Raw genomic sequence first — 12709 nt, 5'->3', positions numbered from 1 at the left:
CCCCCCCCCCCCGCCCGGCACTTACCTTTACTGGTTTTAGGCATCCACGTCCCACGATGTCTTCTCCCGCCCTCGATGACTGACAGGCGTCACAGCCAATCAGGTTACCGGTAGCCAGAACCGGCCAACCTGATTGGCCGAGACGCCTGTCATCTTATTCAAGGGGCGTACAGTCTGTGCCCTCCGAGAATAAGCTTCCGGGACCCGAGGGCTGTATTGGGAAAGCCTATCAGAGCTGTTGGCTTTGATAGACATTTCAGTACAGCCAACCAGCTGGCGTTATTCAGATGGCCGGACATTGAGCGCCGACCATCTGAATAACAGCGGCAGCGGCGAAAATAACAGATTCATGCAATGCATGAATCTATGTTATTTGACTCAGTGACGGTGAGAGCCAGAGGGGGCGGCGCTCCAGCGCCCTCTATGGACGAACCGCCACTGCTGCCCAGCCTCCTACAGTGCTACCAGCCTACCATAGTACCTCTCTCTCACCCTCCTCTCTCCTCTCTCTCTCTCACCCTCCTCTCTCCTCTCTCTCTCACCCTCCTCCCCCCCTATCTCATATCCTCCTCTCTCTCACCCTCCTCCTCCCCCCCATCTCATACCCTCCTCTCTCCTCCCTCTCACCCTCCTTTCTCTGTTTCTCCCTCTCTCTCTCTCACCCTCCTCTTCCCCTGCCCTCTTTTTTCCTCACCCTCCTCTCTCTCTCTCTCTCTCTTCCTCACTCTCCTCGCTTTCTCTCTCCCCCTTTATTTCCCTGTCCTCCTCTATCTCTAACCCTTGTATCTTTCTCTCTCTCTCACCCTCCCCTCCTCTCTCACCCTCCTCTCTCCCCCCTCTCTCTCACCCCCCCCCTCACCCCCTTCTCTCTTCTCCCTCTCTCTCTTCCTCTCTAATGTCCTCTCTCTGTCTCTCACACACCCTCCTCGCTCTCTCTCATGCTTCTCTAGCCCTCCTCTTTCACCCTCCTCTCTCTCACACCCCTTGCCCTCACCCTTCTCTCTCTCTCTCTCTCATGCTTCTCTAGCCCTCCTCTTTCACCCTCCTCTCTCTAACCCCCCCTTGCCCTCACCCTTCTCGCTCTCTCTCTCACCCAGTTCAATGCAAAGGTGGGAGGTCAGCCTAAATTCTGCCGAGCAATAAAAAGTCTTGCTGCAGTGATGAAATTTAAAGCATAAACTCAAAGAGAATGTAAAATGTAAGGCAGGTATATTGCGCTGGGACTTGTAGTTCTACAGATATAGGAGAAAGGCAGGTATAGTGTGCTGGGACTTGTAGTTCTACAGAGAGGAGAAAGGCAGGTATAGTGTGCTGGGACTTGTAGTTCTACAGAGATAAGAGAAAGGCAGGTATAGTGTGCTGGGACTTGTAGTTCTATAGATATGAGAAGGGCAGGTATAGCGTGCTGGGACTTGTAGTTCTACAGACATAAGAGAAAGGCAGGTATAGTGCGCTGGGACTTGTAGTTCTACAGAGAGAGGAGAAAGGCAGGTATAGTGTGCTGGGACTTGTAGTTCTACAGAAAGGAGAAAGGCAGGTATAGTGCGCTGGGACTTGTAGTTCTACAGAGATAAGAGAAAGGCAGGTATAGTGGGAGGAGGAGCATGGAAGGCAGGAGACGAGAGAGCTTGACAGTAGGTGGTTTTGAGAAGAGCGGAGAGGACGGTTTGGGATATGTTTGGGGACAAGATTGGTGATGTAGCTCGGGGCAGAGTTGTGAATGGCTTTGTAGGTTGTGGTTACATAGTTACATAGTTAGTCAGGTTGAAAAAAGACACAAGTCCATCCAGTTCAACCACAAATAACAAAATAAAAAAACACAGTAAAATCCTATACACCCAACTTCATACCCACAGTTGATCCAGAGGAAGGCAAAAAACCCCAGCGGAGCATGATCCAATTTGCTACAGCAGGGGAAAAAATTCCTTCCTGATCCCCCGAGAGGCAATCGGATTTACCCTGGATCAACTTTACCTACAAATCTTAGTACTCAGTTATATTCTGTACATTTAGGAAAGAATCCAGACCTTTCTTAAAGCAATCTACTGATCTGGCCAGAACCACCTCTGGAGGGAGTCTGTTCCACATTTTCACAGCTCTTACTGTGAAAAAACCTTTCCGTATTTGGAGGTGAAATCTCTTTTCCTCTAGACGTAAAGAGTGCCCCCTTGTCCTCAGTGATGACCGTAAAGTGAATAACTCAACACCAAGTTCACTGTATGGACCTCTTATATATTTGTACATGTTGATCATATCCCCCCTTATTCTCCTCTTCTCAAGAGTGAATAAATCTAGTTCCTCTAATCTTTCCTCATAGCTGAGCTCCTCCATGCCTCTTATCAATTTGGTTGCTCTTCTCTGCACTTTCTCCAGTTCTCCTATATCCTTTTTGAGAACTGGTGCCCAAAACTGAACTGCATATTCCAGATGAGGTCTTACTAATGATTTGTACAGGGGCAAAATTATATCTCTGTCTCTGGAGTCCATACCTCTCTTAATACAAGAAAGGACTTTGCTCGCTTTGGAAACCGCAGCTTGGCATTGCATGCCATTATTGAGCTTATGATCAACTAAAACCCCCAGATCTTTCTCCACTACAGACCCCCCCAGTTGTACTCCCCCTAGTATGTATGATGCATGCATATTCTTAGCCCCCAAGTGCATAACTTTACATTTATCTACATTAAACCTCATCTGCCACTTAGTCGCCCAATCAGACAGAGCATTGAGGTCGGCTTGTAAATTGGAGACATCCTGTAAGGACGTTATTCCACTGCATAGCTTGGTGTCATCTGCAAAGACAGAAATGTTACTTTTGATCTCAGACCCAATATCATTTATAAATATATTGAAAAGTAAGGGTCCCAGCACTGAACCTTGGGGTACACCACTCATAACATTGGACCATTCAGAGTAAGAATCATTAACCACGACTCTCTGAATTCTGGCTTTCAGCCAGTTTTCTATCCATTTACAAACTGATATATCCAATCCTGTAGACCTTACCTTACACATGAGCTGTGTGTGCGGAACTGTATCGAACGCTTTTGCAAAATCCAAATATATCACGTCCACAGCCACGCCTCTGTCCAGGGTTTTACTTACCTCTTCATAAAAGGAAATCAGGTTTGTCTGACAACTTCTGTCTTTCATGAATCCATGTTGACTGCTGCTTAAATAGTTTTTTTCCAGTTAGTTTTTGGTTAGTATTTTGAATTTCATTTGCTAGGTGATAGGGAACCAGTGCAGGGATTAAAGGAGAGGTTTGGCAGACACTGAGTGGTTGGTAAGGTGAATAAGTCTGGCAGCAGCATTCATGGTAGACTGAAGAGGGGAGGAGCCCTATAGAGAGGCAGGCCAATAAGAAGGGAGTTGCAATAGTCAAGGTGAGAGATAACAAGGGAGTGAATGAGGAGTTTGGTGGTTTCATTTGATAAAAAGGGGCGAATTTTAGAGATGTTAAAGAGGTGAACTCTACAAACTTTTGACAACAATTCTACTTGAGCCTGAAATGACAAGTCAAAGTCTAGATTTACACCGAGTACCCTGGCGTGAGGGGAAGGGACTGATGGTTGCATTGTTGATTTTGATGGAGAAGTCATGGAGGGGGGCACAGGCAGGGGAGAATATTAGTAACTCAGTTTTAGAGAGATTTAATTTAACCACTTGCCGCCCGCCAATGACATATTGACGTCGGCAAAGTGGTTGTAGAATCCTGACTGGACGTCATATGACGTCCTCACGATTCGGAGCCATCAGTGCTACCCATAAGTGCCGCCCATGAGTGCCCATCTGTGCCGCCCATGAGTGCCCATCAGTGCCGCCCATGAGTGCCCATCAGTGCCGCCCATGAGTGCCCATCAGTGCCGCCTATGTGTGCCCATCAGTGCCGCCTATGTGTGCCCATCAGTGCCGCCTATGTGTGCCCATCAGTCCTGCCTATGTGTGCCCATCAGTGCCGCATACCAGCGCCGCCAATCAGTGCCACCTCATCTGTGCCCGTCAGTACTACCTCATCGATGTCCATCAGTGCCATCTCATCGGTGCCCATCAGTGCCCGCCATATCAGTGCCCGTTTTGAAAGAGAAAACTTACTTATTTACAAAAAAAATAACAGAAAAAATAAAAACGTAATTTCTTTCAAAATTTTCAGTCTTTTTTTAGTTGTTGCGCAAAAAATAATAATCGCAGAGGTGATCAAATACCACCAAAAGAAAGCTCTATTTGTGGGGAAAAAAGGACACCAATTTTGTTTGGGTACAGTGTAGCATGACCGCGAAATTGTCATTCAAAGTGTGACAGCGCTGAAAGCTGAAAATTGGCTTGGGCAGGAAGGTGCGTAAGTGCCCGGTATGGAAGTGGTTAAAAAAGCCACGATGGTACAAAAAAAAAGGAATGTTATCATTTTTTTTTTAGGATTTTTTTTTTCTTTCTTTAAAATTTGTATTTTTAACACACTATGACCAGAACAATATAATGTTACCATCCTACCATCCTGCATACCCGCTTCCCAATTTTAGCTGATTTCTCCCCCTGGCTCCTTGGAAAAGGCTCTTTGACATTTCCTTAGGATTTGTGGATGGGAAATGGAGGAAGAGGCAATACCTGGCCATCTGGTCAAGATGGCTGCCACTCCACCGTAACTCATGCATCCCCGGTATCCACGCCGGAGTTGTTTGAAGATGAACCGGTGACCTCTCGACCACCATCCCTAGGTGCATCTGCTTCACCAGCTCTGCTCTCCCAGACCTCTCCTGGCGAGGATGGCATGGAGGAAGACCCGGAATCTACCCTGCTGGATGTCCTGAAAATAATCAAGGTAAATCATTCTGACCTCATGGTTAAGGTGGAGGAGCTTAAACTGGACATAACTATAATGCTCCAGGACATACATAAGATTCAGGACCGGGTCTCAGACACCGAGCCTCGTATCAGTGAGTTTCAGGACACCGTTAACCCTGTCTTCCTGCTATTAAAACATGTGGCACCAAAATCAAATCGCTAGAAGATAAGGTTGACGATTTGGAAAACCAATTGCGCAGGATTAACCTCAGACTGGTGGGCCTGCCAAAGCGGGTGGAGGGTTTCGACCCGGTGTCCTTTCTGGAGAGCTGGTTTACTCAGGAGTTTGGGAAGGACTGTCTATCTTGCTGTTTTGTCCTAGAAAGAGCTCACAGAGTTCCAGGCAAACCTCTCCCTGAGGGGAACACTCTTGCATCATAGTTATCCGTCTACTCAACTACCAAGACAGGGATGCCATTCTACACTCTGCTCGCTTGAAAGGGAGCCTCAAGATTAATGCAACAGTGTCCCTCTTCCCGGATTACTCCTCTGTGGTCTACACCCGGAGAGCCAAGTACCAACATGTCAAGAAGAAATTAAGGAACAAAGCCATCCAATACTCCATGTTGTTTCCAGACACCCCTGTGAATGCTCTCTCTTGGTTTGAATCTCTGCGACAGCCAAGTCGTTCGTTTGACCGTGCATCTGAAACCTGACCTGGGCTCTCCCCCTGGTAAAATGTTCTACCTTTTTTCATCTCAGCCCATGGAAACTTTTTTCTGGGGCAGGTATATACAGTTCTTTACCCTGAAAAGAGAATTGGGATCCCCTCCAGGGAGACCTGGCTGCTATTGTTTGTTTATTCTTTGATCATTGGACTGATACAATGTTCATTCAATGACTGTGTTTGCTGTTTGGGGTCGAAGCCTGCTCCTTGTTTTTGGATCTGGTCAGGGGTTAATAAATACTGTCTGTGATTATTACTATATGTCTATTGGTATTGCTGTACTTTCGGTTGGTGTGTTTGTTTTGTGTATGTGTGCAAATGATTTTTGCCTTGCCTCCTCCTCCTTCTGGGTTTGCAGCCGAGTGGGGACCTGTGGTTGTTTCATAGGGCTGAGTGCCTGTACCTTATTTTTGTCTGGTTAAATTTGTCTGTGAAGGATGCTTCAGTTTAAATTCTCCCTGCTTGGTTAATGCTGTGTTAGAAGGTGATTTCAGGTGTGACTCACTCTACTAACAGGCTGTTGAAATGTTAATTGATCTAGTGTGTTGTGTGAAGAAGCCCTGTGGTTACTGTTTACTGTGATTAGAAGGGGCTCAGGTTAATTATTCTGATTGCTTCATTGTGGTCAGGCTGTCTAGATAATGTATTCTGTTACACCTAGTAATTAACTCCACTGATGTCATTATCTAAAGAAAATGTGTTTTCAGAATCGGCTCCGAAATGTCTGCCCATGATCTGTATGGAAGCCCCAGTGTGAGGGGGGCGGAGATTTGTCATTGTAACAGTTTTGGAAATTACATATAAGCTGTGTGTTATACTATTAAAGTCTGTCTGGTTCCAGCATTCAGCCTTGGCTCATGTGTGGATGATTCTGTGATGTTCTGTTATGGGAAGAAGGGACTGTTTGACGGGGATATCATACCAATACCGTCACATTGTCTTTCGTTAACATGTTTAATGTCACGTGCATCTCCTTCAATGTGAGAAGATTAAATTCTAAATTATTATTTATTTGATTTTCTCAAATCTCACAAATCGCACATACTGTGCTTGCAGGAGACACATGTAATGGGGTCTAAAGTCCTAGCTCTTAAAAAGCACTAAGCAATGCAGGGTTATCACTCCACCTACTCTAATTATGCCCGGGGGTTGTCAATTCTAATACGTAAAGGTCTCCCTTTTTCCTGTGATCGGGTTATTTCTCATTCTAATGGGAGATACATTTTTCTCCTATCTACTGTATATGTTGTGCCATTATTATTAGTGGTGGTATATGCCCCTTCCCTGTCATGGCTGCAGTCTTTACTGAATTGAGTGATCACTTGTCAGACTTACCAACGATGGCCACTCTCATTATTGGGGACTCCAATTTGGTGCTGGACTCTTGTCTGGACCGACTGAAGCCCCTTTATTATAACTCTAAGTTGTTTGGCCAGTGGTGTGCTTCCTTTGGGTATGTAGACTTATGGCGACAGAAAAACACCACGGCAAGGATTTGTTCGAGTCAATCTCAGACATATCATACCCTCTCCAGGCTGCACTATGCTTTGGGGACACCGGATTTACCCTAACATACTTAGCTCAAACTTAGCTCAAACAATATCTGACCATTCTGCCCTGAGCTGATTTTGGATCATAGGCCAAGATTCTGGCAGTGGAAGCTTAGTCCCCTCGGGATATCCACTTCAGAGTTTCAGGAACTCATCCGTCAAGATATGTCTCACTACTGGGAGGATAATGCCCGGTCCCCCTCTAAGGACCCCACATGGGATTACTTTAAGGCGAGGCTCATATATCTCTCACATTTCTAACCATAGGAAGACCACCCAGGCTACCCTGGGGTCCTCCTTAGAGGCTGCAAGGGCCCAGTATTCTTCACGTGCCACTCCGGATTCCCATGGCGTCCTGGTGGGGGGCGCACAGGGCCCTTGACCTCCAAAGGGTAGATACAACTCAAAAACAACAACTTTATTTGTCAGCTAGGTTGCATGAACACAGTGGGAAAAATGGAAAGCTGTTGGCTAACTTTTCTAGTACAGCATACACGGACAGGTTCATACCAGAAATTCAGCTACTGGATGGCTCAGTTACCTTTGATCCTCTGACTATCAACCAGACATTCCAGTCCTTCTATAAACACCTATACTGCTGAACTTGAAGCGGCTGGGTTATTTGAAGCCATTCAGTTCCTTGAATTGGAAGACTCCTACAGACTTATTTTAGATCAACCCCTGATGATTGAGGAAATTACAGAGGCCATATATTCTCTACCCCCAAACAAGACCCCAGGGTTATATGGTTTACGTGCAGAATGGTACAAAAACTATGCGGAAGACTTGGCACCAAAATTACTTTCACTGTTTGCAATGGCTTTTGAAGAGGCTGAACATCCTTTCCTCTATGTGTGAGGCATTGATACCAGAGAAAGATAAATTGTAATGTGGGCCCCATCGTTCCATTTCACTGTTAAAAAGCTGAGAAAATGAGTTTACAAAAGGTCATTCTCCACCTTATAAAACCGGATCAAACTGGGTTCATGCCTGGCAAAAGTACGTATGATAACATTCCTCGTCTTTTCACATGGCAGCTATGGACCACAAAAGTGTCCTGGTGTTATCCCTGGATGTGCTAAAGGCTTTTGACACTGTAAACTGGTCCTTCCTTTGTCCTGGTCCTTACCGGAGCCAGGGCCGGCCTTTGGGGTGTGCGAGCTGTGCGGCCGCACAGGACGCCATGGGCAACAGGGGCGCCGTGCGGCCATCACAGCTCTCAGAATGTAAGTCGCAGTCACTTGCTCACATGATCACATGGGACCCAATCAGGGGAGGGCTGGGCCAGGGGGCAGGGTGGCAATTGCCTCCCAGGCCACCCTAACTTATGTTCAAAATGCCTGCTACCATTTTATTTTTTATTCTGGTCTTGGAAGTCAGGCTGACCACTAGCTGTTGCATTCTAGGAGTTGTAGTCCACGCTCAAGCTCCCGGTGGGTGGAAAACAGAGCAGCGCAGAGGAAACTACAACTCCCTGGGACTGGATTCTTGGAAGCAGACAGAGGCAGGGCATGCCAGGTAGTAGGGGGGCAGGGCTGCAGGACTGGGCGCTGGCTGCACTTGACCCCAGGACCAAGAACATTACCCCCCCCCCCAGGTGCAAGGACCTGCTGAGCTGAGAACTGAGGTGAGAGACCCTGACACCCCTAGCTGACCCCCATCTCCCCCCCCCCATACACCCCATGTAACCTGTCCCAGTGATCAGGCTGCATTGATGGGCACTGGAGTTGGCTGCACTGATGGGCACTGGTTAGGCTGCATTGAAAAACCAGATGGGCCATGGGGGGTGAGCTGATTTGGCGGTTCAATGGGCAACTTGACTTGCCCCCCAGGCCTAAGGCTGCCAGCCCTCCCCTGGACCCGATGATACCAATGTACCAGACGGCACTTTCAGGGGGGCGGCAAATTACACAATGTCTTGGGGGCGAGGGGTGAAGATGGGGGGGGGGGGGCGCCACAGAATTAGCTCGCACAGGGCGCCTGAACACCTAAGGCCGGCCCTGACCGGAGCCACCGGTGTCAGCGGAGGCGATCGCATCATCTCCACTCTGTGGTATGAAGCTGAGTGATGGGAAGATGACCCCCACCTGGCTCCATACCATTGCAAGGTGGGAGCGACGTCAAAACATCACTTCCGCCCATAGCTCTTATAGCAAAAAAAAAAATTTGAAACAACATTTTTTTTTATTGCATTACAGGCATACCCCGCTTTAAGTACACTCACTTTACATACACTCGCGAGTAAGGACATACCCGCGAGTGTATGTTAAGTGCCTTACAAGTACTGTACAGACATTTTGAAGCCACAGTAGAAGGAGCTGAAACCCCAAGATCATACCCCACCCTGTTCCAGTGTTTCCCCTGACACCCCCACTACAGCCCCTGAGACCTCAACTACAGCTCTTGACACCCCCACTACAGCCCCTGACCCCCTAGAAGTGAAAAAAGGTATTGTTTCACTTTAAGTACATTTTCGTTTTACATACATGCTCTGGTCCCATTGTGTACTTAAAAGTGGGGTATGCCTGTATAGTGTAAATATGAGATCTGGGGTCTCACATTTAAGAGGACCTGTCATGCTTTTTTTCTATTAAAAGGGATGTTTACATTCCTTGTAATAGGAATAAAAGTGACACAATTTTTTTTTTTTTTTTTTTTTCAAAGAACAGTGTCAAAATAAAAGTTAAAATAAATAAGAAAAAAAATGTTTTTAACGCGCCCCCGTTACGACGAGCTCGCGTGCAAAAGCGAACGCATACGCGAGTAGCACCCGCATATGAAAACGGTGTTCAAACCACACATGTGAGGTATCATCGTGATCGTTAGAACGAGAGCAATAATTCTAGCCCTAGACCTCCTCTGTATCTCAAAACATGAAACCTGTAGAATTTTTTAAGAGATTTTTTAGAGTAAAAGTTTGTCGCCATTCCACAAGCGGGCGCAACTTTGAAGCGTGACATGTTGAGTATCAATTTACTCGGCCTAATATTATCTTTCACAATATAAAAAAAATTGGACTAACTTTACTGTTGTGTTATTTTTTTAAATTCAAAAATGTGTATTTTTTACCAAAAAGGTGCACTTGAAAGACCGCTGCGCAAATACGGTGTGACAAAAAGTATTGCAACGACCGCTATTTTATTCTCTAGGGTGTTAAAAAAAAAACATATATATATATATATATATATATATATATATATATATATATATATATATATGGCCAGATTCAGGTAGATCTGCGGCGGCGTAACGTATCGCATTTACGTTACGCCGCCGCAAGTTTTACGGGCAAGTGCTTGATTCACAAAGCATAATTCAAATGATCTGGGTAGGGGGCGTGGATCATTTAAATTAGGCGCGTTCCCGCGACGAACGTACTGCGCATTCTCCGTTTTGAAATTTCCCGCCGTGCTTTGCGCGAAATGACTTTCCTATTCACGGACGACTTACGCCAAAAAATAATTAAATTTGACGCGGGAACGACGGCCATACTTTAACATGGCAAGTCTATCTATATGCCACAGAATAGCAGCTTTAACTATACGCCGGGAAAACCCGACTAGCGACAACATAAGAGAATGCGACGGCTGCGCGTACCTTTGTGGATCGACGGAAAAAGCTAATTAGCGTACCCGACGCGGAAAACGACGCGAACTCCACCCAGCGGGCGCCAAAGTATTGCACCTACGATCTGAAGGCGTACAAAGCCGTACGCCTGTCGGATCGAAGCCAGAAGCCGTCGTATCTTGAGGATTCAAACTAAACATACGACGCAGCAAATTTGAAAGTACGCCGGTGTATCAGTAGATACGCCGGCATACTTCTTCTGTGAATCTGGCCCATAATGTTTGGGGGTTCTAAGTAATTTTATTTGGTATTTGGAAACGACACAATCGTACCTTTTCTTTAGTGCGAATGCACTAATGGTGTCGGCGCAAGCGAATATGGTAACCTGCACGGTTTAGGGGATATTTCCAGTACCTACAGGTAAGCCTTATTATAGTGTGACAGTGGCTCGACAATCCCTAGTGCACCACATAGATTTTAGGCATGTGCAAAAGGGAAAATTTTGTTTTGTTTCGTTTCGTTTTAATTCGTTATTTAATTTAATTAATTTCGTTAAGTTAGGTTAAATTCGTTTTTGGAACTCGTTCGTTTTCGACCGAATTTCGAAAAATCCGGTCGAATTCGAAAATTCTCTCTTCGAATATAATTTCGAAATTCGATCGGAATTCGAAAAAAAAAAAAAAAATTTGAATTCCCGCGGACGAAATTCGATCGGAATTCCAAAAAAAAAAAAAAAAAAAAAAATTTTTTTTTTTTCGAATTCCAAATCGAAAACCCGCGGACGAAATTCGATCGGAATTCCAAAAAAAAAAAAAAAAAAAATCGAATTTCGTCCGCGGGTTTTCGATTCGGAATCGAAAACGTTCGTTCGGATTCGGTAAATTCATTAATATTGCAATTCGGGAATTCGTATGCATCCGAATGTCCGAATAATGAAAAATTCGTCCGAATTTCGATTCGGAACGAAACGAAATGCACATGCCTAATAGATTTTAGGCTTACCAGATAGTAAGCTGGATAACGCATTTGGCTAATAACCCAGCCTGGGCCTTTAATCACCGGTTGGATTCAGACACCAACTCTCATGCAGAGACCGCCTACGATGGAACCGGACAGATGGTATTGGACATGGAAGCGGATCAAAGGGTAATCAAACGCAATCAGAGATGGAACGTATATATTCCTTCAGCTCCTCATAATGCCTCCCATTGATAGAGCCATGAATGATTCATATCCTCATATCAAATGGCGGCTTGAGATGGTCAGAGCATAGAACGGCTGTGCATTCCGCAAGCAGCCCGCCGCACAGCTGCAGGAGACTAAGGCCCCGTACACACGATAGAATCCATCCGCTGAAAAATCTCAGCGGATCGGTTTCAGTGGATAGATTCTATGGTGTGTACATTCCTGCATCATTTGGATCCGATGGAGTGTACTCACCATCGGATCGAAATCCGCGCCAAAATCCCCTTGCGATGACGTGTCGCGCTGTCGCCGCGATGATGACGCGGCGACGTGCGCGACGCTGTCATAAAAGGAATTCCACGCATGCGTCGAATCATTAAGACGCATGCGGGGGATCCCTTCGGACAGATCGATACGGTGAGTCTGTACAGACCACCGGATCGATCCGCGGGAGCCAATTCAAGCGAATAGATTTGTAGACATGTCTACAAATTTTTATCTGCTGGAATTGGGAAATTTCCGCGGATAAATATCCGCGGATAAATCCTCTCGTGTGTACTAGGCCTTAGCTAATGGAGTCCTGATGGGCGGCTCACTTCCTCCAAACTTGAGGCTTTACAAGCAATTATTTCCACTGTCTGATATTTTGCTACGGAGAGGATCTGATTCATAATCTGGTTTGTACTGAGCACTAGACATGTCCAATTTGTTTTGTTCCAAATCCGTTTTTTAACGAATTTCAACAAATTTTTTAATTCAGGAAAATCCTGGGGTGGTGATAAATGGGGAATACTCGGAATGGTCGGGGTGGGTAGTGATTCCCCCAGGGTTCTGTGCTGGGACCAATCCTGTTTAATTTTTTCATAAACGACCTGGAGGACGGGGTAAACAGTGCAAT

Source organism: Rana temporaria, chromosome 2, assembly GCF_905171775.1.
Source record: "Rana temporaria chromosome 2, aRanTem1.1, whole genome shotgun sequence".
NCBI classification, from domain to species: Eukaryota; Metazoa; Chordata; class Amphibia; order Anura; family Ranidae; genus Rana; species Rana temporaria.
This window is presented reverse-complemented; position numbering follows the sequence as displayed.